The 26949-nt window shown below is 42.6% G+C and overlaps 1 long non-coding RNA gene across 2 annotated transcripts in view; it reads right to left on the bottom strand.

Annotated features, from left to right (window-relative positions):
• Window positions 1–25860, bottom strand: part of LOC111865256 — a 195368-nt gene extending 169508 nt beyond the window's left edge. For both annotated transcript variants that reach the window (XR_002842953.2, XR_004513111.1), the window contains exons 1-2: window positions 25777–25860; window positions 21050–21111 (exon numbers count right to left, since the gene is read on the bottom strand). This is a non-coding gene — a long non-coding RNA (uncharacterized LOC111865256). The remainder of the gene's footprint in view (window positions 1–21049; window positions 21112–25776) is intronic.
• Between the last annotated feature and the right edge of the window lie 1089 nt (window positions 25861–26949).

The raw sequence follows: 26949 nt of genomic DNA, 5'->3' as shown, positions 1-26949 counted from the left end.
ACTTAACAACACTAGACGGCTCATATTGATCGGGTTAGTTTCGTTGCGTCATTGTTTGTCGGTCACTTATTTCTCTTTGGTGGTCTTCATATTTTCCCGAGACTGTAGGTCTCAGTGTCTCTTGATGTCCCTGTAACAGGCCGTAGAGGCCCATAGGGTTGTGAGACGTCGAGGCTCCCACATCTTCTAGACAATCTGCTTACAGATGACGGTAAGTTTGTCAGCCTTACGCGCCGGCCGCCCTTTACTCCCAGGAAGATTCCTGGTACTCAGTTCTGTTAGAGGCTGAGTCGACACCAGGGCCATAGTGCGGCTGGAAGGATTGGGTGAATCGAAAAAAATTACTTCATCTGGAATCGAACCCGCGACCTTCCGGCATGTAGTATAGTGCCTCAACCAATTATGTTACCGCGTGCCCCGCCAATTTAATTCTTTACGCTGAAAGAACGCGCATGCCTATGAAAGACTGGAGTGTAGTCAACTTTTGTCACTTTCCTTACCCATAGAAGTGACTGCTTGCGCCCGAGACAGCGTGGAGAAGCCATGCTGCATATTTGTATCACGTACGCGAAAGTCGTGAGTGCAAATGTTAAGAAACAACCGTAGTTCCGTTACTAGTGTATCTATTCACGTCATAAAGTCTAATTGCTGACTTGCTTTCGGTCTTTATTTTCACATTTTTGTTACAATGTTTTCTGAATGCAGGTAGTCTCTTTACACTGAAGACCGTGGAACTTTCAGGAAATTTCCTTTTTTTTTTTAATCTGATTTCCAATCTATTAATTTCTATTAATTTGACCTTCATATTTCTCAAAGCAATGGCACTCCTGAGTCCCTAAGGAACGCGATGGCGAAGAATTTGGGGGGGGGGGGGGTTGTAGAGGCAGTTGAAACTGCTGGTAGGCACAGTGAAAGAAGATGCCATCGGCCATTAAACTCAGTCAGACAGTAGTTCTAAATTTCTCCTCAGTGGCAACAGTAAAAAAAGATGGTTGTCCCTGTGCTTAACTAATTAAGCACTATGCCATGAACACGTATGGGGAGTGGACGTATAGACCCATGCTTTCTTGACCTCGGTCCTAGTTGGAGGTGAGTAGTCAGCTTTACGCCCCGGCCGCTTTACCCCTTGGGAAAGAGCCTCCGGTAACCATTGGATAGGAGGCTGCATGAGCCCCAGAGCCGGTATTGACATTATTATTAGTATTATTATTTTTATTATTATTGCTCTAAAGCCCTTTTGTTGGACCTTTGCCGCTCTTTCAATTTGTTAATCCTATACACAGTCGGTAGGTCTCCTTGGACGGGGGATCTGCCCGTTGCAAGACCTCTACCTACACACAGAACAACATAAACAGAATAAATGCACACAATACAGACATCAATGCCTTGAGTGGGATTCGAACCCACGATCCCATCGTTCGAGCGAGCGAAGATAGTTCATGCCTTAGACTGCGCGGCCACTGTGATCGGCGGTCTGGACTACATGGAGGAATAAAAATTCTTGCCCCCACCGGGACTCGAACTCCGACCCTCGGTCATCCAGCCCATAGCCAGTCGCTATACCGACTGCGCTATTCCAGGTATGCAGTGGCAACAACATAACATCGTGCCTGCCTATTTATTTACATTTCAACACCTTCCTGGCTGCGGGTTCTTCCGGAAAGCTGGTAACGTTAGGTTTCGCGGTGTCGTGTCCCAGAAGAGGGTACTCGCATAGTCACCGACAGAGGAGCATCAAATCTAAAGGTTCGGTCTGTAGGCTAGCTTACGGGGCTTACAACATCGGCTGCTAGGATGAGCTAGAATAATGAATTGGAAAGGCTTCTTTGAAAGAAAGCGGTCATGATGTAATTGAGTTACTATCTCTGCATCTGCCTCAAGAAACAAAGGGAAACCATGAGTGATCTAAGTCAAGATAATTAGTTGGTGCCCATACCAAAATTCGAATAGGGCACCTCGCTAAAGAGGTCAACATTACCAAATCTAGACCGACCTGCTCGGTAAGCGTTATTTACTTCATAAATGAAGCCGTAACACGCAGATCACTTATCTCCGCGTCTATCAAGTTATGTAACGTATTTATATCAAATTTGTTACGGAATTGCAACCAACACAGCACCGAACTGGGCTCAGGTTGGAGGCACCAGGAAGGGTTTTAAGACTGAGATGTATGTGTATTAATTATGATACCACCTCTGTGGTCTAGTGGTCAGAGTTCCTGGCTACAGATGCAGAGGGCCCTGGTTCGATTCCCTGAGAAGTAGTGGGTCTGGCATAACTGAGGAGCTACTTAAATGGAAAAGTAGCGGCTCCGTTCTAGAAAACCGAGACTAAAGGCCGTGAGAATCCGTTGCTCTGACCACGCGATACCCTCTATCCACAAAAGTTTGCACTAACTTCGCCGACAAGCGGCGGTCGCTCGGTCGGTATAGTTCTGTTACGGACTAAAGGCCACAAAAACTGAAATATGGGCTATGCCATTCGTGTAGAGCATTCATAAACCTATCAATCCAGATTCTGCTGTCGAAGTACGATTATATTTCTAGAATTGATAGTCCTGTTCCTCACTTACATCAGAAACGCTCTGAGAAACTCTCTCATTCAATTATTTTTGAAATGATTTTCTTATGAAACCAACCATACTAAGAAATGCAGCATCTCCGCGTTTGGATATCAGGATACAAACCATTCCTTCAGGTAACACTCTGGAAAGCAGTTATCTCTCAGTAACATGCATTCGCAAAAACGTTAAGGGCTATTTGTGGAGACGGATCTGTGAAGAGATGTGCTGTCATATGCTGGGTGAATCAAGCAGACAGTAACTGCCCCTACGTCATGAGGACATGGAGGGTGATCTGCATGAATCTTAACGGTAAGTAACATATACCACTTTTTCTAGAAGAAGTATAATCGACTCGACAGAGAGGAAGTACGTGGAAGCTTGAAATGGATGAGAACAATAATGCTGTAAATTCTATAAGTAAATTGCACATTCTTCTGTTTATTTGAAGGGGAAAAGTTTGGGGATTTTTTCTGGGTCACTGTCTTCATATGCCTTCATAGTTACAGACCTGAATTCTGAAATTAATTTAAATGACTTCAAAAATCCAATCTTTATTCACAGGAGACATAATGTATTTGGTTGATGTTGTTTAGGGAGAAAATTATTGCTTATTTTGATAAATATACGAAACACATAGATTCTGTAACGCAACATCTGATTTCTTGATTACTAAGGTCAGTGCTAGGCCTACATAATAACCACTACGCTCTAAACTTAGCGAGCGGCGATCCCAAGTCTAGAAATGAGTCCGACGGTTCAAAATTACGCTACAACTCGACCGGATAACAATTCGATGAGAGTTTTTTGCTGAATGCCATCGCCTAATCAAAGTTAAGCCGCCTGGATAAAATTACATTTTCTGTGTTGTCATATCAACGTCGAGAATAAAATTCTGTTCCTACATCCCTCGTGAAAAATACTGAATAGGAGTTGACTGTTCTTTTCACTCGGCGAAATAGCACTGACTCATGGAGCTGAGCTCTTCTTGAGAAGCTGCCAATTGTGCAGCTACTCAAGAACTTCTCAGCATTTTATAGAACCCGAAGGTTCATTACCGTGTTCACAAGAGCCCTCCATTGGTCCATATTCTGAGCACTGCGACCCTCAATGATCTATTGTGCTTCCCTTTTAGATTAACCCTTTATTAATCCTACACTTCGATTGAAAAGGTGGTACATATAGTAACCGGTGGTCTTTAAATGTTTATTTCCACCTATTTTTTCGAAAGTAAGAGACTGTGCGTCCTAAATTAAAAGTTCTGACTCGCTATACTAATGAAATTCTGTAAGCCTCGATAGCCCAGTCGGTATGGTGACTAGGATACCGTCTGGGTGATCGAGGGATCGGAGATCGATTTCCGGCAAGGACAGAGGTAATTCATCATCCATACTAAACCTGGCGTCTACCAATCCTCCTATCTGAAGAGTACTCCTGAAGATTTCCCTGGTGGTAAAGCGGCCGGAGCATGATGCTGACTACTGTTCTAGCGCGCAACTTAGGAATGTGCCGTACCCTGATTATTTACACGGATAACTTCGCCATTTTAATTTGTACCTATAAAATACAGAACTCGCTTAAATCTGCTTCTTTCATTTGAAGAGTTTCTCGACAACTTGTAGGTCATGTTTAACGCAATAAAAGAAAACATGTACAGGCCTACAGTTGATAAGCTCAACAACAGATCGTGTCTGCAAGCACGATTATTCGTAGAAACAAGAGGAATGTCTTTGCAAGCTGCAATACGCATGCGCCAAGTTATTGCAATTATCATCACACGCTCCCATTTCTCAAGCACAACAAAGGGAGCAGATCAGGAAATTGGCCGTGGAGTATGTAGTACAAAGTGCAGAAGTGTAGCCACGAAACGTGGGCGCGAGCAGCTCCAGTAGCACAAAGCGGTCCCATAATTCTTATCGCTTCACGTACACCGGTTTAAACCCAGATATTTTGTTCCCTTTAAACAGCAGAGGATGTTACAGGAATTCTCTTCGGTGTTACATACTGTTAAACTGCATAACGAGGAGCTTCATAACTTGTACTCTTCTCCAAGTATAATTAGAATGATCAAGTCAAGGAGGATGAGGTGGGCAGGGCATGTAGCACGAATGGGGAGAAGAGGAATTCATATAGGATATTGGTGGGAAAGCCAGAAGGAAAGAGACCACTGGGAACACCAAGGCGTAGGTGGGTGGACAGTATTAAAATGGATCTTAGAGAGATAGAGTTGGATGGATTGAATTGATCTGGCTCAGAATAGGGACCAGTGGAGGCCTCTTGTGAACACGGTAGCGAACCTTCGGGTTCCATAAAATGCTGGGAAATTTTTGAGCAGCTGCAGAATTGGCGGCTTCTCCAGAAGGGCTCAGCTCCATGAGTGAGTAACGTTACAAATTCATCACGGTTACAAGGAAGACAAGACATTGAATGACAATGCTAGGATACCAAATGTACGAACTTAGTTTCGAAGTTTATCCACCTGTATCCAAATTTTCAGCCGGAAAGAGAGGAAAGATTGGCACTGAACCCCGAATAAGGCCCATATATTGAGCACTGAAAATATTTTTCTTGTTTTATCTACGTCTATATTGCTTATTTAAAAAGCTGTCAGTAAACCTAAACGAAAATACGTGGACGCAAACTGTCTTGAGTATGTCTGAGTACCGCAGGAGTAATATTGTAATAGTGTCATTTGTTGCGAGACCCAAAAGTTCACGACGATAGGACCTTATCACACTATCAGATTCTTCGAAGGTCATGGAGATCATAGCTGGAAATAATACATAAGGTGGTGACAGGGTCAAATCTGTGTTAACAACGCCCGAGCGATTTCAAAAGGAAGGGACAGCATGACTAAGAACTGCGCATTACACGAGACCCGAGGTTCTCACGGCCGCGAATATTAAGATTGCCGACTTCTGGGATACGAGGCCGTGTAGTTTTGTAATCGTTAACGCCATTATTATTGTTTGGATGCTGAGTTAGCACATAAATAACTAAGAATTTTTTCCCCTTGGCACTACAGCCCCAGTGGGCCTAGGTCTACCTCCATGAACTCCGTTCACTTCGGTTTTTCTAGATCTTACACATTCGGTAAGACTCCTTGGTCGGGTGATCAGCTCGTCGCAAGGCCTCTACCTGTACACAAACACGAAAAACGGACACACACAAACTAAACATCCATGCCCTCAGTGGGATTCGAACCCACGATCCCGGTAAACAAGCGAGCGGAGACAGTGCATGCCTAAATAAGAATTAATGAGTTATTATTACTATTATTAGTTCCCATGCTCTTTCTCGCTGCACAGTGGCGTAACTACTGGAAATTTACTTATCTTACTTTTCTAACCTATTAATGATAACCTTAATTTTTCATGGAATTGCTATTAATTTATTACTAGTATACAGACTGCCTTGTTTTGTATTTTGTTTGTTAGTTATTTCTGTGCCCTTCTACGAACTCTCGCTAGCTTTGTAACTGGCCTCTGAGCTGTAAGTTTGCTCGTACATGAACAAGAACTCAATTATTATTATTATTATTATTTCAAAATATTTATACTTTATATTTCTTTATAGCAACTTAGATTTGTGTTATTGAAATTATCACTTCTATTACTTTGTTTGTTTGCTTAAATATCTGCATGAATGTGTTTTCCTGCAGTGCTTAACTTTAATTTTTCTTTGACTTTATGTTGTGTTTGTCCGTAATGTACGTAATTACCTGTATCTACACTGTGCTGTGTCTGTAACTGGCCTTGCGGCTGTTGACTCGGAACATAAATGGTTGAATTGAACTGGAATTTTGGAGAGCTCTTCCTTCGCCTTCAGCGTGGATAGTAAGAAGAACAGAGTAAGGGAGCTGCTCTTCGGCATTAAACATGGAAGAAGAGCTTTCCTCTAAGACAAAGGTAGTTATCTACCCCAACTACATGAAGTCGCATGCCGGATTATCTTTACTGCCTGTTACTGTACTCGCTTGACAGTGAAAGCGAAGCATCTGAAGCTCTTTGTTTTTGGTGGCCGATCTATGAGTTATAGCAATGTTTTATCAAGTGGAGAAGTTACTATAATTTCTTTCAATGTTCTTCTCAATCCATTATTTGCAGTCACTTTCATATCCGACGCTATATTTGTATAGCAGTGATATGGCGTGTCGCCGTACAGAAGCCTAGCGTGCTCGACTCTGTGCGTCTCGATACTCGGCATCGTCAAAAATAAAGCAAGACAATGCTTCGTGTTTTGTCTTTATATATTGTCACGTATCCTGGTAACACGACAAGTAATTAATGGTTAGATGATTCGATTTATTGGATATTCGCCAGGCGAAATTACAAGTAGTTGTCACACGTCTTACTGTAACTGTAACACAGCGTAACTACGATAGCTACACCACATAAAATAAAGACTTTTGAATTGTACTGTCCTCTATCGCCTTCTCTCTCCTGGATTCTCCTCTCTAGTGATCTCTAGTCAAAGTCAAAGTCACATTGCGACTGACAGTCAGTCTTGGTTCCGAGCGGCATCTGGAGCTCATTCATTTATTACTCTTTGACAGTTACGGTCTTGTTTCTGTGGGACGCCCTCTCTGACGAGAGGACGGGTGTGGCTTTTGTATATGCTGCTGGCCTTGCCAGCGCAGTCCTTCTCGGGTCCGAGTTCCTTGGGACTCGCGACCGTATTTTACTGTTTCAGATTTGAGACTTCCCTTTTCGTCGCTCCTACGACTCGCAGGGTAACAGTGGAGGTATTCGACCCCTGATCTCTAGTAATCTTCTAGTAATCCCCTTGAGGTAGCTGTTGGCATACCGAATAGAGGACACCGCGTCGAACTGTTTATTTCTCTGTTGTCATGAAAACGTCCTTTACATTATTTTGAGAACTATGTTTACCTAGCCGCTCTAACGGAAACCTGTGTCTGTATGCGTTGCCTAGGAACCGACCTCTTCAATAGGTCCTCTGCTGTCGTAATTGAGGCTTTCACTACTAGGTAATCGAAGTTCTATTGCTGACCGCGTTACACGGGTGTTTGTGGTTCCATGTCTTAATGCTTTGAGTAGCCCGTCACAATATGTTAGAAACCAGAGCAGGAGGTACAGACAGGAATGAATTTCAGTGAATAGCATGCATGGGTCGATACTGCAGTGTCCATCTTTGCCAGAAGTTCATAACGTGTACAGCAGCGGTGCTTAGCAACAGGCACGGAGCTCTCCTGCCGTAGGGAGGTTCTCTCTGTTCGATTTATTTATCGCTGTCGTTTCGTGAGTTCTTTTTAAAAGTTTTCATCCTTGTTGCAAATATAGTTGTTTTAAACAGTTAGGTATTTTTGAGGAAACTTTATTATTTACTCACAAAACTTTTCATGTGCCAAAGAAATGTTGCTCTTAATTCAACAACTGTTGTTACGTAGCCGAAGTTTGCGTAACTAATAAGAACGGTTTTTGGATTTGATGATCGAATTTCTTGCACCTTTCTACAACTGGCTACAGCAGTTCACAAATCGCTATGTGACACACTCTTTATCTTCGTCGACTGGACACTCTCGACTTCTGACCACACTACACTACTCCACTACGCCGTTGTACTCTGTCCCGTCTTCTGACAATTGCCCTTTGTAACCCCTCGGTACCGACCCCACGGATAACACCGTCTTCTGCTGTCAACAGTGCTTGTCTATTTATCAGTTACCTAGCAATATATGTATTATCGTTGAGCGCGTATGCTTCGGAAATATGTTCACCGAGCCGTTGCCTAGCAATGGGCATATGCCTGATACTATGCTGATAAAAGAAAATATTCTTATTAAAACTTTAACGGGATATAAGCTAGCATAAAATTATGCCTTGTTTGGGAAGCTTTGGAACAAAAATCTCGGGAAAATATTTGGATTCTAGAGAAAGAAGCCAGTAGGAGGACAGACCAGTGTGAGGGTGCTTCAATCAGGAAACGGGGTGCGCTACATGTGGGAGTTGGAGACGTAGGCGCAACGTAGGAGGATGACAGCTTACCGCAGTGCGCTCGAGAAACATGGTGTGTTTACACGCGGTCTTCCTCTTGGTAACGTCGAGTGATTGGCGTTTATGAGCACGGATACAATCCGGAAATTGCTTGTCCAGCCGAGTTACCATCAGCTATGGCTTATATGAAGTTCTTAATTCGTTATTCCATTAGTTGATTTGCGTAAGCTATTACGGATTAGGGCTTCTGGTCTGTTCTATTTTAAGAATTAACAAGAATATCTTTACGACGTAGGATAGCGTCCCCTAAACGGATGATCGGCCCATCACGACAACTTCACATCCACAGGGAAACGCAGACACAGTATAATCGTGGTTACACATGAGGGTCCCGAGTGGGATTCGAAACCGAGATTCTCCAGTTCGAGCATTCGAAGACTGTATTCCTAGCAGCGTTAGTTAATTTAAGACAATGCACATTCATTGTTAGGTAAAAGTAAAGGTAAAGTCGTCCCTGTGCTTAACTAACTAAGCACTATGCCATGAAGACGTATATGGGGAGTGGATGTATAGATCCAGGTTTTCTTGACCTCGGCAGTAGCCAGAGGTGAGTGGTCAGCTTCATGCCTCGGTCGCTGTATCTCCGGGGATAAAGCGACCGGTATACATTGGATAGGAGAGTGGGTGGGCCCCAGAGCCGGTCTGAATGATGTGGAGAAGAGAAAATTCTTGACCCTACCGGGACTCGAACTTCGAACCCTCAGCCGTCCAACCCGTAGCCAGTCGCTATTCCGGCTCCATTGTTAGGACATTTATCTAAACATTTCCATGTTTTCTCTGCCAACAAATACGAAACAAATGAGTCGGAAGGGCAACTGAAGGCCACACATCTGCATGCAGAATGAAGCTGTTCAGCGCTGAATAATGATAATGTAGTTACACCTCACAAAAAAAGAAAGCCAGAGATCTGGCTTAATTGGTTCGCTTAACGGGCGAACGGGCGTCTGTCTGACCGTTGTTCTACTTCCCAGGCGAATGGTTTCAACGCGTTTCGTATTCAGCAAGTGAAAACGTGTAAGATTTGAGGCTTTCACGGCGGTGACTATGAAAAAGCAGTCTTCTGGGATTTGGCACCGTGTATATGTGGTGTTAACCGACGTTTCGGAGGAACGAATCGCCTCCATCTTCAGGGTAGAAGAAAAAATATAAGAAATCTGCAAGCACAGCATAGCTGTGTATATTTCCAACACAGTCTGCTTTTGCCGGTTCTCACGGTCTTTTCGCTTGCAGATTTGTTATATTTTTTCTTCTACCCTGAAGATGGAGGCGATACGTTCCTCCGAAACGTCGGTTAACACCACATATACACGGTGCCAAATCCCAGAAGACTGCTTTCTTCAAGTGAAAACGTGTCTACAGCGTCTTGAGATCAAGCGCTTCACGTAGTGAAACAGGCTGTTGGTTGTACCAGTGAGGCCAACAGCGCTTCGTCCGCATGCGTTTTGTACTATCGCTGCGTTCAGCCGACAGAATGTTCCTGAATCGCATTTGGCAGATGCCAGGTTTAAATCTCGGCAACTTCACCACTAGCTCGACTGAAGTTTGATGTGGTTTTCCTCAGTCCCTACAACCAAATTCTGGTATAATGCTTCAACTAATATGATCGCTTCCTTCCACATCCTCTCAAATTTACTATTCATTAATATCTTTCCACTCGCCGCTAATTTGTCTGAGCTACTAGCAGTGTCGTTAAAAAGAGTAATTGGAAAACAAGTAACTAAGAAGAACCTGATGCCGCTCACGGTAGCCGAGCGGTCTGAGGCATGTATAGTCTTCGCTCGCTCGGAAGCCAGGATCATGGGTTCGAATCCCACTCAGGGCATGGATGTTTAGTTTGTGTGTGCGCGCGTTTATCTGTGTTTGTGTACAGGTAGAGGCCTTGCGACGAGCTGATCACCCGCCCAAGGAGTCCTACCGAATGCCTAAGATCTAGTAAACCGAAGTGAAACGGAGAATTTCATGGAGGTAGGGCAAAGCCCAAATTGGGGCTGTAGCGCCAAAGGGTAAAAAACCAGATAAAAAATCTTCTCAAAGCATAACTCATCACTTCACGGAGTAACCGTCAAATTATTTCATTGAGAAACAGTTGTACACAATGGCCTACAAATTGAATGATGCTCTGACTCTCTACTAACCGAATAACTCGCAAAATAATTGACTACGCGAACAGTAACTCACAAATAAGGTACTACAATAACAGAGTAATTTATAAAATGTTCATTAATAAGTGGTCCAAAAATGAATTCCCTCTATAGCGCATAAACTGAATAAATCGTAGAGTAAAAATTACTATTTTATGTGGTGTGAAAACCATGTATACTTGTGGGCTGTTACCGACGCTCCTGAAGAACGTGTTGTGTCCATATTCTGCCATAAAGATATAGGCAATGCGTTATTCCGAAACGTCGGAACAAAGAGAGTCATCGTCGTGATAACTTAGAATCTCGAAAAATCAGAAACTAGACTTAAAATAAATTACAAAGTTATTTAGTCTCAAGCTGAGCAGTTAAATAACTCGATGGTGCAACTCCTCCTCAAGCAGACGACAGGGCTGCATTCAGCTGTTAAAGGGACCATGGCCTCTGAAGCTTCATTACAGTCAAAATCCGCCAGTGAATGCCGTTCTGATCCGGTTCGGTTCGGTTCGTACCTCCGGGAACGTTTTGACAGTATCCCGACATTTCCGCATATTTCCGCAGCGCGCCTGCAGACCTGTGCTAATGACAGACTACTCAGTTAATCAAATTATGTGCTTAATGTCAGTCAGTTAGACCTATAAATGGATGGTAATGACAGCAACTGAAGAATTTAACAGTAGATTAAATGCAAGATCTCTTGTTGCCCTTTTGGCCAGAGTCTTCCCGAGTCATATCTAAAACGTAAATACTGAAATATAAATGTTATAATTAGAGTCTTCTGGGATGTAACATTGCATTGTCTGATAACTCTTCAGAGAAACATGATTTCATCTAGGCCGATCACGGTGGCCGCGCGGTCTAAGCATGAACTGTTTTCGCTCGCTCGAACGCTTGGATCGTGGGTTCGAGTCCCACTTAAGGCACTGATGTCTGTATTGTGTGTGTTTATTCTGTGTTTCTATTGTTATGTGTGTGGGTAGAGGCCTTGCAGCAGGCTGATCCCCTGTCCAATGAGTCCAACTGACACTGTACAGGATCAAGAAACTGAAAAAGCCAACAAAGGGCAGAGGAGCCATCATAATAGTAAACAAACTCAGTGGTTCTAGTCCGCAAGCGAACTATACCGACCGAGCGACCGCCGCTTGTCGGCGAAGTTAGTGCTAACTTCAGCGGATAGAGGTTGTCGCTTGGTCAGCGCACGGATCCCCACGGTTTTCTATACGGGAGCCACCTTCAATCTATTTTCTTTCCTTGATGGAAGAAATAGGTGTTTTACGCCCACGCAATGCAGTGTCATACGCTACTTGTGGCTTGGGGCTGTATTTTGGACAAACCTGCAAGTATATAGAAAAGAGGAAACAGTGGTGGGCTCTATAAAGAGATGTTTGTAACCAAGCGCCTGTATCCACCGGCCTGCTTCCCCGCCTGCAGGATCGTTAATGCAGTAATGAGCATTATTAACCTCATTACGATCGGACGCAAACACAGCGAGACAATGAGGACGGTATTCGGTAAACAAGTTGCCGTACTTTACACGATATGAGGTCGGGTCATTGCCCTGGGAAGTCTGTGTCCTCATTTCTATCGTCACTCAACTTACCACTTATATCCCAAATACATCTGAAACCTATATACGCTACCAGAATTCCGATACGAAATTTACGGTCACATTTCTCTTTACATTCCTCGTCTGTTGCTTTTCGCTTCATTCATTCTTAACTGTACGCATCTTCAGATGCAATTGGTGATCAGTCATTGAATTGATCTGTAAACCCTGAAGAAGGGTGTTGTCGATACATGTAGCAGGCATGGAGAAGTAAGAAATATATACATTCAGTTGGAACACGCAGACACAAGAACTTGCATGGGATAAATAGACAAAGATGGGAGGATAATATTAAAATTCATTGTGTATGAACAGGTTATTAAAATGTGAGCTGGGTTCAACTGGCTCACGAAGTGTTCCAGTATCGATCTGTTGTGAACACGACAAAGGACCTGCATGATATGATGCGCTTGTCTCTTCGCTTATCAATGGATGACTCTGCGATTTAGTGATTTCTCTTGTAAGGCCTATCCAGCTTCTATCATATGGATCTACATCAAAATCCCACAAATTATGTTAACGATGTCTGTAACGTCAAACATACATATAGCCTACCTGGTCCATCACCAAGGGAGGAACATAGACTGAGGGTGTTTGAGAACAGGGTGTTGCGGAGAATATTTGGACCGAAGAGAGATGAAGTGACAGGAGGTTGGAGAAAACTACATAATGAGGAGCTTCATAACTTGTACTCTTCACCAAGTATAATTAGAATGATCAAGTCAAGGAGGATGAGGTTGGAAGGGCATGTAGCACGAATTGTGGAGAAGAGGAATGCATATAGGATATTGGTGGGAAAGCCAGAAAGAAAGACATCAATAGAAAGGCCAAGGCGTAGGTGGGTGGACAATATTAAAATGGATCTTAGAGAGACAGGATTTGATGATACTGATTGGATTCATCTGGCTCAGGATAGGGACCAGTGGAGGGCTCTTGTGAACATGGTAATGAACCTTCGTGTTCCATAAAATGCTGGGAAATTCTTGAGCAGCTGCACAATTGGCGATTTCTCAAGAGGGACTCAGCTCCATGAGTGAGTGACTGAGTCCATCATCACATGACACATGACAATGATTCGGCAATCATCAACTTCATACAGAATTGTTATTGCAGAGGGTGGGTTTCCCCATGCACTTAGACCAGATATTGGTCCATTGTGCGTAACTTCATACAGAAGAACTGACTGCAAATTTTGAACTAAGCGTCATAAATTTTCCTTTTCTCCCACACCCGAGGACTCAAGAACAAGCCGTGTCTGTTTCTTCTTTATTTTAATCTTCTTTCACTTCTCTTTTATCTTATCATCCCTCTAAAAATTTTCTCCTCAGTGTTCTTCTTCGTCTCTTTTTTTCAACTATTTTCCTTTCCGCTTTTTCCATTTCTGACTCCTTCCTTGCCTCTTTCTCCACTCCCTTATATTTCTCTTCTTCATTTTCTTCTCAACCTTCCCCTTCTATTCCATCTTATCTTCATCCGTACTCCTTCCCCTTCTTCAATACCCTGACCCGCACAACTGTGTCTTCTGGGTCCGGCAGTTATCACCCAACTTTCAACTTAATTTTACTCACTACATTCCATGTAACGGAAAACAATGAAAATGCATTTGTTTCTATATTTTATAAGTTTACAGGTGAGCCGGGGTAGCGCAGTCAGCATAGCGACTGCCTAAGGGCTGGACGACCAAGAGGTCGGAGTCGAGTCCCAGTAGGTTCAGAATTTTCTCTTTTCCATATCGTCCAGATGGGCTCTGGGGCCAATCCAGCCTCCTATTCAATGTGTACCGGTGGCTCTTTCCCTGGGGTTAAGCGGCAGGAGCGTGAAGCTGATCATTCACCTCCAGCTAGTGTCGAGGTCAAGAAAAAATGGATGTATACATCCACTTCCCCATACGTCTTCATGGCGTAGTGTTTAATTAATTAAGCACAGTTAAAGTCTAAAGCGGTGCTTGTTCTCTGTTTTGCCAGTTGGCTTGTGTAACAGAGGCACGCAGCTACAGCCGTGCTGACTCCATCTCATGAAATGGGGGAGCCTCAGCAAAGATAATTTTTATATTCTAATGCGAGTTCCCCTTCCGATAATTCAGGACACAGGGCTGTAATTTGAGCTTGTCCCTGTGCATTATCAGGTAAATCCACGAGGACACGTCGGGGAGGGCAGGTATAGTTCAAATATGGTTGACTTCGGCACCAGATAGATATGAGTGGTCAGCTTCACGCCTCGGCCGCTTTATCTCCGGGGGAGAGATGGGCCCCAGAACCAGTGTGGACGCTGTGGAGTAGAGAAAAATCTGTTGCCGCTACCCGGAATCAAACTCCGGGCGTTCAGCCCGTAGCCCTTCGCTATGTAGATTGGGCTATCCTGGCTCGCGATAAATCTGTAGAGAAAGTTGAGAACTGTTACCCCCGCCCCATCCGACACATCTGAGAATCGACAAACTTTTTACAGAAAGAAAACTCTATGCACTCTGTATATACCTTGCATCTACCTTCTACTTCTACGTGCGTGTGTGTCACATTTTATCTGAATTCGCGTTAATTATTCCGGTGATCAAGGAAAACTGTAAGCAAATCTTCTACCCTGTATGTAACTATATATTTAAGTGCGAGACTGTGGATGTGTTACACCAGCAAAGCTCGGAACGTGTGGCCCAAATAGAGGTCGATCAACTCGCACTGCAACAAGAGGAGCGTGACACAAGGACAGCACAAATGTGAAATCTTACGATCGTGCGCACACATGTATTCAATGCAATTATATTTCTGAACACAAACATGGCATATAAATAAATCCCTGTTCCCCCACCCCTTTCCCGTACCGTAAACGTATAGAAGATAAAATGATATGCTCTAATAGGCCGTTCTTTCTTTAAACCTGTAGTAGTTACTGTCGCCTTAGCCTGGAATTTGGGCAGACAGACTCAAGGAAGTATAAGTCTTTACTTCATTTCTCATAACTTGTAAAGTTGCATAAACATCTGTGTGTACGCTAAAACAGTGACTTTAAGAGACCAATAGGATATTGGTGGGAAAGCCAGAAGGAAAGAGACCACTGAGAAGACCAAGGCGTACGTGGGTGGACAATATTAAAATGGATCTTAGAGAGATAGGATGGGATGGTATGGATTGAACTTATCTGGCTCAAGATATGGACCAGTGTATGGCTCTTTAATGAACTTTCTGGTTCCACAAAATGCTGGGAAGTTCTTGAGTAGCTGCAGAATTGGCGGCTTCTCGAGAAGGGCTCAGCTCCACGAGTGGGTGATTCAGAGACCAAACAGAAAACACATTAAATGCATTTATTTAACGACACTGTCAGTACCGGAAAATATAGGGCAGAAAGCGTCGAATGATAAGACGGTCAATAAACAGTGAACTGGGAAAGAATTGGAAGAAAGATTGCAGGATATAATTTGAAATACTATCCGAGAATTGGCCTGGATGGACGGAGTACAACCACGAACAATCTCGTTCAATATATCCTATGCTCCGCCTGAGATTCGAAATAATAACCCCTCCGAATACAGGTCAAATAGGTTCCTGCCTGAGATAAGCAGTTGGGTGCGTTTAATAGAAAATTGTGTATACGAAATGTTTATATAGAGGAGGAGCGGCTACGGAAATGTTATAACAACTTTCACACTGTGTGGGAATTCCTTACGAGTTTAGCTGCCATATTAATGAGAATTACTGAGCATAATTTATGATTTTGAATAAAACTTTAAGGAAAACTCACTCCATAATCTGAGATATAGATCGGAGGATAATGTACAAATAAATATTAAGGCTTAAACAAAATATTAGGGAAAGAAAACATTGGATACGTCCGTTCTTCCGTGATAATTTAACTCAGATGCTTATTGTTTCGAAAGAACTTAACCAGAATCCAGACTCCATCTCATGAGAAATTATGTAAGATCTGAGATTTTCACGGCTGTGGTTCCGGCATGTGGGGCCGTGTGGAAATAGTGTAAACCGATGTTCCTCCGAAACGCCGTTTTACACATTATGTACACGGCGCCACATCCCAGAAGACGGCATTCTTCATGAGAATTTCTTTCCCAAGCCAAATCGATTCTGTTCCGCTTAGCACAGTCTGTATGGCATTTGTCATGTATACCGGGCTCTTGCTCAGTTAACTGCACAAAAACGAAATCTGCAGCATCATCAACTTTTCGTGCCTTCTTCAGAAGCAAATGAAGCAGAGAAGCGCGATAGAACAGCTGACACTAGGAAATTACGCGGCAACGGAACTGAGAGAAGAGTGGTTTGGTTTGCTCAAGTTTCTGGCAGTTGTTTCTCAGTTTTCCGCGAGTTACGTTGCAATTGCTTTGCCGTCTCCTGAATTTGCGCTGCTCAGTCCAGTTGCAGTTAGTCTGATAATAACTCTCGGAAGTCGTGGTTGCGTTCCCTCACCCCTAACACATGCTTAGGGTCAAGACAGCGTCCACTTGCAGGATGTTAAGGAGGCGATAACGAAGATTTGCATCCCTCTATAACAGCAAATTACTTGTACACTGAATATCATTTACCCCGCAGGATATCCCTTTGTCAGGCAGTTAACTGAATTGTGCGATGTTGCTAGAATGTTGACACCACGCTTATGGTTATGACGAAGAGATTGCGGATTCGTACGGGACAAGCGGAAACCTGTCGCCTGAAGAACAAGACAGCTAAGTCAAAACTTGCAACAAAATAAAAAGTTTCTCTCTACTAACCAGTCCCCACAACCAGTTAAAAGAAGACATTCGGGAAAGAGCTTATAACACATAATTTTCTTCGCATATTTCAGTACACAGTGTGAGGACAGCAGGCATTATGGACCTAAATTTATTATTAGGCTATTTAGAGACGCGTGTTAGCCGTCTCAGGCTACATAGGCCCATAATATAAGCATCGTCATAACATTTGTACGTGCCTGTCTGCGTTTCCTCTCCAACTTCGAAACCTTTGACCGATCTTCACGGAACTTGATATGACCGATATGCCCATTGATATCACCCTTACATCGTAATTCGTAGCTCCCTAAAATGAGTAATAGCAACATGTCGGAGGTGTGAAGTTGAGGCGTGGAAGCGCCATTAGCAATACTCAAGTTACATGCACTGAAGTTATGTTAGAAAGAAAGATTGCCGCAAGACATACAATTTTGCTAAGACAGTTTTTGTGGAATTTAAAATAACAGATTAAGTTAAAAAGGCTCCGTTTATCTCATAATTGATTCTGCATTTTCCAACACAGAGGGCGCTATAATACAAGCTGGAAGGTCGCGGGTTCGATTCCAGGTGGGTGAGGTCACTGGATTTTTAAATTGACCTAATCCTTCCAGCTGCACTATGACCCTGGGGTAGACAGCTTCTAACAGAAATGAGTGCCGGGAATCTTCCTAGGGTTAAAGGTGGCAGGCGCTAAGGCTAACAACCTCAACGTCATGTGTCAGTCGATTGTCTAGAAAAGTGGGAGCCTCGACGTCTCATAACAATATTGGCCTCCACTGCCTGTTACAGGGATAGTTTTATTTTCTTTATTTTTATTCGCCATTACAGGAAATGCCAGGACTTTATTCCTGACATAATATAATGCCGCATGGCAATATTTCCTTCACTCGAAGGAAGCTCTGAATTGATGATAAATGATAATCAATCATGCAATAATTTACGATGAAAACGAGATCTGACATTGCTATGTATCTGAGTCACCGAGCCGGTGCCTACCTGCCCGGTTCGCGCCATTTCTGCAATTTCTGCAGTCTGGTTTGCCATGTTATCCTCAACATTCGCGAATATGGGGGTCATGTGTTTCTCTATCTCCAGGCCCAAGGACACCAATTTCAGCATGTTCTGTAACCATATTGTCTTCATATCCACCAAGGTATATACTCGCCAAGATTCATTTTCATCGGCAAATTATTGAGAGATTTATGATTATAAATTTGGGGTTTCCTCCTAGTGATTATTTCCAATTGCTCTTCTTGCCCATTCAGGGCCCTGGCCTCTTTTTCAGTTCCGTAATCATTTTTACACAGACGGAAGGACTCCTTGGTTGGGTAATCAGCCCATCGTAAGGCCGCTACCTAAACATAGGACAACACATACACAGAATAAACGCATACACACACCAAACACGCATGCCTTGTGTGGGATTCGAAGCCACGATCCCAGCGTCCGAGCGAGCGAAGACAATTCAGCCTTAGACCGTGCGGCCACTGTGATGGGTCCTCGTAGTGAATCACACAGATAAAAATAAGAGACAAAGATAGACACGCATTCAATCTATTCAGAGTATTTGTGTGGCGGAAGTACACGTAGAGGACATGCAAGTGACATGCGCACATTCACACGACTGCCCCCCACATGTTCCATGCATAATGACAGCTGATAGGCCTATGTGGGCCTAACCATTTCCTTCAAAGTTGTCGGACTTTGTGTCGAAATTTCTCACGGTTGCTAACTCTGTAAAGTTTGACATAGGAATGCTTCATTCAAAATTTGTAGATACGGGTACGATCTGCTTCCAAACCAAAACACACACCAGTCTCTTACTTACTTACTTACTTACTTTTGGAGCTGAGCCCTTCTTGAGGAGCCGCCAAATGTGCAGCTACTCAAGAATTTCCCAGCATTTTATGGAACACGAGGGTTCATTACCGTGTTCAAAAGAACCCACCACTGGTCCCTATCCTGAGCCAGATCAATCCAACCCATACCATCCCATCTTATCTAAGATTCATTTTAATATTGTCCACCCACCTACGCCTTGGTCTTCCCAGTGGTCTCTTTCCTTCTGGCTTTCCCACCAATATACTATATGCATTCTTCGTCACCCTCGTTCGTGGTACATGCCCAGCCAACCCGTCTCTAGAAAGTTTAATTACTTATTGTCATAGAGAACTGATTTTGAGAAGCTGCTGTGTTTTATGTCACAAAATTGGGGTCATCAAAATTTGCATTTTTAAGATCTTTTAGCATATAATTCAGCGAGTCACAATACTTAGCGCTAACATGACACATGGCCGATATGTTGGTATCAGTTATTAAGTCCATATCGTGGGCCTCAGACTCTGTAGGACCCAAGATCGCTTGGCCAGTGGTATCGACAAACTGACATGCGAACAATGAAATTTCAGGGGCTGAACTATATCTTGCATGGGAATGTTAGGGGCGAATTCGGATAGGTACATGCAGAAAAATGTTCAAGCGATATTCGTGAAGGGAAAAAGAAAAATTGCAATAACAAGAAATACTTGTTATCTACTTATGAAATTCCGAATTCAAGTGAGCAGTCAGGATGGTTGTGAAGGGCAGTAGACTGTTGCGTCATGTCAGTTCTGTTAAACATGCGAGAAAACAAATGTAGCGCACCACTGCACATGCGTGACGAGTCACATAAACATGTTTGAAACAACTTTGTTTGTTCTTTGGTTGTTTCTCTTTGTTTTTGTTCGTGATACATTTAACTGAACACCGGAAGATGGACAAAATCCAAAAACCCAGTAATTCCGAGGATAGTATTTCGCTCGAGATTCGAAACAAACACATCCCGAACATAAATCTCCAAGCGTTAGAGCCCGAGTCAATTTGGCGCCGATAGCGGAAATGTCTGTATGACACATTATGACCGCAGTTATTAGCGTCTACACAAAGAATCTGAGCTCTCACTGTCATGTGTATGAGTACAATAGGGCTATAACTCGTTGTTGCACTATCTCAGTAAGACTGTATCATACACATGTACAAGGGAAGGATTAGCCTTTTTTAGTCGCCATTGTGAAACGTCTAGTGTGACGTCATGAAGCGCATGCTCATGCGAGAGTTTCGAAGGAATGGATTAATATTATTATTATTATTATTATTATTATTATGTGCAGAACATTAAAGAACAGTGGTCAGTCGTATTCAGGAAGTCGTTTTGTTACTGGTTTTCTGGACTTGTCCATCGTCTATTATGCTGAATAGAACACAACATTTTCTACTCTGGACTTGATTTCTTCCTCAAGGCTGAGCTGCATTCTGTTCGGAACACTAGATGACGGGCCGAAGCCCAGAAACCCAGCAACGCTAAGTGCAATATATAACCGTCAGGGACCTTTAGAATGTTTTAAGAAAATCATCTATTTTTAACGCAAGGGACCATCAGTGAATACGTTCTAAAGCGACCATTCCTCACCCTATAAATCACAGAAGATATTCTGTGTACCACGTGTTGCTAGACAGAGGAACCTTGCGTTCTTCTTGCTGACTGCTTTTGCAATGACATATCACTCGCTCATTCATTTCCGTCCCTGAAAATGTCCACAGTCTCTCTCTTATTAAAATGACGNTTATTTCATGTAGGATATTCCTCTGCTCACTGACTCTAATTAACACTTCTTCATTTCTCACATAATCGGTCCAACTGATCTTCTCCATTCTTCTCCAACACCACATTTCGAAACTCTTATTAAAATGTCATTAAAATCACATCTACTGCTACATGTTTCGGCCCTACTCGGTCATCATCAGGGAATTGTTCACTTATTGAAACTGTAGCAATGCTCCTCTAGTTCGCAAGTCAATGTATCCCATTCTTTTGCATCTCGTTGTTCGCACTAAAATGTGTTTGTCTGAGAATAAAAACTCTCTCAGTTCTGCGTTATTTTCATTTTGCGGCGTCCACGTTTCTGTAATGTATAACATATGTTTATTGTCAGTGCAAAGGCGTGTCACTATTTTATGAATTTTTGTGTTTGTACTTACGTGCCCCTTCGCATGTTCTCACTGGCTGGGCGCATGTCCCTTGTGTGCACTTGTAGAGGCAACTACATAAGAGAAAACAAAAGAGCATTAGAGTAAGCAGCAGATTCCTTAACCACAACAACCTGCACACTAGAAAATGGCCGGTTAGGCCGAAACATGTAGTATCAATACAGAAAAACGAGTGAATAGTAACCGACGTTGCACATAGATGGCGTAAAAGCAAAACGCAAAGGTAGGTACAAGTTAAAACTGGCCTTGTGGACAGTTACTTGTGGGTTAAAGAGGGCTGTTTAACTAACTTCCCCTTCACTGGTATATTCGTTAATTTGTTTTTTTTCATTCGCTTAGTGGGGGTGGAGTCCAACTGGGTCCACTCGGCACAGCGGCCACTGATTGGCCTATTGTACCTGCCCGGGGTGATTATGATGATGGAGAATTTGGTTGAATGAAGATTGTTAGGAGAAACCGAAGTACTCGGAGAAAACCTGCCCCAGCGCCACTTTGTCCACCACAAATCCCACTTGACCAGACCAGGGATCGAACCCGAGTCGCCGCGGTGGAAAGCCAGCGACTAGCCGCTTGAGGATATCTAAGTAAGGCACGCAGGCTAAAGCTGTGTGGATTGCTTTCCTTTTCAAACTGAGCACCTCAAATTCATGGCTCCTAATTAGTCAGTACAAATGTTACGTTTTTGGGCATTACCCATCGTCTTGTCTTTATCTAAAAACCGTCCTGTTTATTTTTCAAAATACAACGTTTCGGAGACTGGATTCTGTTTCCGTCTTCAGGTAAAACCTACTCAGTTGGGCCCAATCAAGAGAACTAGGCCCAGTGGAAAGCCCAAATCATCCCATTTTTCATGTTGACGTGTTTATACGTCTATGTTCATGTACTTAGGAGCGTCTCGTCAAAGTGAGGACTCATTCCCCTTTCAAAGGCATCTCCAGTTAATGTCAAGGATTATTAAACAATTCAACATGAGATTTATTCCGACTTTAAAACTGACATACTGGACACATATCCAGGAAAGTAACGACCAATTGTGTAAATCAACCCTGAGAATTAAGCATTCTATAACAACCATCTGTAGAACTATTATTTTAATCTCTATGTAGCATTAAACTTCTAGGCAGACTGAAACACTGTGCACGAGTCCTGGTCTTATCAAAAGCATATTCAGAAATAAATTGCAGACATATACAGGACATATGCACCAAACATCATTGTCTCTGAGATCGTGGGAATGTCATTTGGACACTATAAGAATGCAAGAGAAAGGCGCAGGCTGGGATCGGTTAGGAGATTGGCTTTATCCCGGGTTAAGGCAACAGAAGGTGACATCCATTCTAGGGAATTAGTAGAAACAGCTTACAGTTAATTTGCAATGATCGATATCTAAAAAGAAAAAAGGAAAATTCTACGGTATTCATGAAATATTGTCGCAGACCTTTCAAATGACCTCTCTACAAAATGGCCATTAATCACAAGTCTTTATAATAAAAATTTTATGTTAATTTGTTATTTCACCTATAGGTACTTTTTTGTTAATTCGCCACAATAATGCCACATGGCCGAAGTGAACGGAGTTCATGGAGGTAGGCCTAGGCCCACTGGGGCTGTAGTGCCAAGGGGGGGGGGGAATGCCACATGAAAAATAAAAACAGTGGATTTTATAAGCAGGCCTAATTATCATTTAAACTATCCTGTTACTTCATCTCTCTTCAATAGCAAACTGTTCGTCTTCTGGGATGTGGCACCGTGTACACGTGGTGTTAACCGACGTTTCGGAGGAACGTATCGCCTCCATATTTCCAACATTAATCTGCTTGCACCTGTTCTCACTGTCTCTTCGCTTGCGGATTTTCTTATTTTTCCTTCTACCCTGAAGATGAAGGCTATACGTTCCTCCGAAACGTCGGTTAACACCACATCTATACGGTGCCACATCCCAGAAGGCTGCTTTCTTCATAGTCACCGCTGTGAAAACCTCAAATCTTGCATGTTCTACTATGATTTCAAACACTTTTCAGGGACTCTCCTCACAAAATCTTTCCTGTACTTGGATCCATTTCTCTGTTCTGAAGGTCGTTCAGTAAATGGACACTTGAACTTTCAATCTGAGTTTCGCAGTGAACCTCGACCTTTGTAACGCATGTGAGAGCAGCTTTGGAGTGGAATAATAAAACACAGTCGGGCGTACAGCGGAAGAAGTGGAGCAGCGCGATTTCTAGTGCAACTGAAATATTGTTGCTTGTGACGACCTCATAAATTCGTTAATGGCAAACAAGTGATCATGGCTATTGTTGCTTTACAGAAATCTGTATAGCCGAGTTCTCAATAATGTGAACAGATGGTAGTACAACAGTAGAAAGCGCTCATGATTGACTTGACACATTTCAGAATTCTCTTGATTATTCGAATGTGTAGAATTTCAAAGGAAATATTTCTAAGAGCATGACATTTTAAACAGTTGAACTAACCTATAAATCATGTTACAGGCCCTTAGCATTGTTCTCTTCAGTCGGTTTAATCGTAAATTGCAAGTCGCATTTTGAAGGGAAGATATTTGGTGACCACAGTAATTTTCAAGTAGTTACTATAGGATTCTGACGATGGTGTATAACACACAGAGATACTGGGTTTTCGGACTTTATCCATCGTCCTGGTTTTTTAAGATAACTAAGAAAAACACGACGTTTCGGAAACTGGATCTGTTTCCGTTCTCAGGTGAGGGAAAAACACCTATTCTGTTGGGCCCCTTAGAAAGAGCTAGTCTCAATCGCTGGGCCCAGTGTACATGTCAAATTTAGGGCAAATTAGGTAAAAGAACATTCGTCGGCACTGCCAGAATTGAGGAGTAAGTACACCATATATCTGGTTCAATGCCGCCCTACCCAAATCAATGGAGATAAATACTAAGTTTTCCATTATGGCCGTGCTGTAGCTCAGGCGGTTAGCTGCCGGCTTCCCCACGGCGGCCCGGGTTTGAGTCCGGGTCATGTCATGTGCGATTTGTGATAGACAAAGTGGCACTAGGGGTAGGTTTTCTCCGAGGATTTCGGTTTCCCCTGCCAATTCTCATTCCACCGACTACTTCACATTTATCATCTACTGTATAATCCGGGGCTGGTACAATAGGCCAGTAAAAAGTGGAATCAGTCTCACCCCACCCTAAGAAAATAAAAAAGAACTACTAAGTTTCTTACTCTGCGTCTATCCTTGGTCGAACTAATTGCTGCCGAACTGTTCGTTTCTCTTTTTATGCAGTCTTCATTCAGGACCGTACTACCTGAAGCAATATTTTTTTATTCGCTTAGTGGGGGGTGGAGTCCAGCTGGGTCCATTCGGCACGGCGGCCACTGATTGGCCTATTGTACCTGTCCCTGGTGATTATAATGATGGAGAATTTGGTGGAATGAAGATTGGCAGGGGAAACCGAAGTACTCGGAGGAAACCTGCCCCAGCGCCACTTTGTCCACCACAAATCCCACTTGACAAGACCCGGGATCGAACCCGGGCCGCCACTGTGGGAAGCCAGCGACTAATCGCTTGGGCTATGGCGCGTCCATATCTGCAGCAATGAAAACTGTCGCTACCTTCGCTACGCTAGCAGACATCGGGACCATAGCGAACCCCGACGTGATTTCCACAACAAAATATTTATTCCCGCCTGATGCCGTCATGTCACAAGGATACAGATTCAGAAAAATATGCATAAATATTCGAGTTACCAAACTCTCTCTTTTGTCACTAGAAATAAGAACCATTAGTTGTACTTGCTGTTGTAGTCTGCTGACTTGTGAAAGTATAAACGGAAACCGTCCAACTCAAACCGTTTGAAGACAAAGAAGAGTTGCTGCATTGCTTCATGTTAGGTATCCACCCACTTCCCTTACTCATAGTAGCTGCAGTCGGCGGAAGAAATTATTAATGAAAAAACAAGGGCTATGATGAACTTTTTCTTCATAATAAATAAATAGACTTTAAATTACGTTTTATGAGAGATCGTCCTGTTTTTGTTTACCTTCAAGCCATAAGATTAACCGTCTCTCAAGCTTACAGTATTTTTTTTTATTTCTTATTATACGCCACGCGATTCAATTGTGAAAGTCATCGTCCGGAGTGGTACACAAATCTGCCGTACATACGAGTATATATGTGTAGTAAATAGACTATGTACACACTTGTTAAAATACGGGAGTGTAGGGAAAGTAACAATGAATTTTACACAGAAACGTTCCTAAAACTGGCAGTACTTGTCTCAATGTGTTACACAATACGTATAGTTACGTGTTTATTATGTGGTTCGAAATATTTATATAACTTGGTTAACTGATGCTCTTATAATATGCTTTCATTTTCCATATATAACTTTCTTTGTTAATCCACGTTAAGTTATAACTTTAACTGTACGTTAGTTAGTTTTCTTTTCTGGGGAGGGTGTGGGCGTTTCTGATACTTTTTGGGGAAGAAGGCAGAGCTGTTTATAAAAATTATATAAGGGTATGAAATTTCAAAGAGCAATTGTTTTAATAATATGGTTAGTGGTAGAATTGTACTTAGTGATGTGGCGCAGTGTGTGTCCTTGACATCAAGGACATATATGTTAATGGCGTATAAAGTGACTTCGTGAAGGCTGATCTGAAAATTATATCGTTTTATTCTACCAAGTTTCAAGAAATGTATGACTAGATCAATATTGGAAATAGCGGTACAGTTTTACTTACTGAAGTAGTTCAATTGGTGTCTTTGAAGGCAAATATTGAAGCTATTGAAGTGCCTACATAGTGTGATGTGTCCTTGAAGGCAATGATCTGTCTGTAGACTGTGACTTAGAGGTACATTCGGAATGCGAAGAGTGGTTTATATAGATGGCGTTGCTGTTGGTGTCTGACAGGTTGTTGATGACGCCGTATATCAGATTTATATTCTAGAAAAAATCATTTGTATGATTAACTTGTTGGCAAATCTTATGTAAATGATATCTAATTACACGATTTTGTTTTTTATGTAATCATATAGAACCTTCCTCTGTTGTAGCGAATATCTGCTAGTGATCTTAAGCTAACTCTGTGAGTGCAGTGGTTCTAGTATATGTTGAAAAAATTTTGATTTTGTTTCATTTCTTCTATCATGTTTATGTTCGCTATATTTGATATTAAAGGCTTTATTCTTACGAGTTTTGCATTTTCAGGACATGAGAGGTGGAATATGCCGCTATTTCTAACCGGTTCACAAAATAAATTTTTATATTTTAAAGTATTTCTTATAGAATTAATATTCTCAAAAACTGTTTTTATTTAAATTTTTTGCAACTGTTCACTTGTGTGACAGATTGGCGGGAAGCTGAAACTAACTGCAATAGACTGATATTAAAATCACTAAAGAGTAAAGTAAAGCTATCCCTGTACCAGGCCGTGAAGGCCCATAGGATTGTGAGATATTGAGGATCCAACATTTTCTAGACAATCGGCTCATAGATGGCGGTAAGGTTGTAAGCCTTACGCGCCGACCGCTCTTTACCTCCAGGAAGATTCCCGGTACTCATTTCTGTTAGAGGCTGAGTCAAACCAAGGGCCATAGTGCGGCTGGGAGGATTAGGCAAATTGAAAAAATCCACCTCATCGGGGTTCGATCCCGCGACCTTCCGGCTTGTAGCATAGTGCCTCAACCAACTATGCTACCGCGTGCCCCATTAAACGGATCTTTGAGAGATAGGATGGGATGGCATGGATTTGATTGGTCTGGCTCAGAATAGGGACCAGTGGAGTGCTCTTGTGAAGGCGGTGATGAACCTTAGGGTTCCATAAAATGCTGGTAAGTTCTCTAGTAGCTGCACAATTGGCGGCTTCTCAAGAAGGGCTCAGCTCCATGAGTGAGTGAATGAGTGAATTTGTAAC

Source organism: Cryptotermes secundus, unplaced genomic scaffold, assembly GCF_002891405.2.
Source record: "Cryptotermes secundus unplaced genomic scaffold, Csec_1.0 scaffold975, whole genome shotgun sequence".
Taxonomy (NCBI): Eukaryota; Metazoa; Arthropoda; class Insecta; order Blattodea; family Kalotermitidae; genus Cryptotermes; species Cryptotermes secundus.
This window is presented reverse-complemented; position numbering and strand designations above follow the sequence as displayed.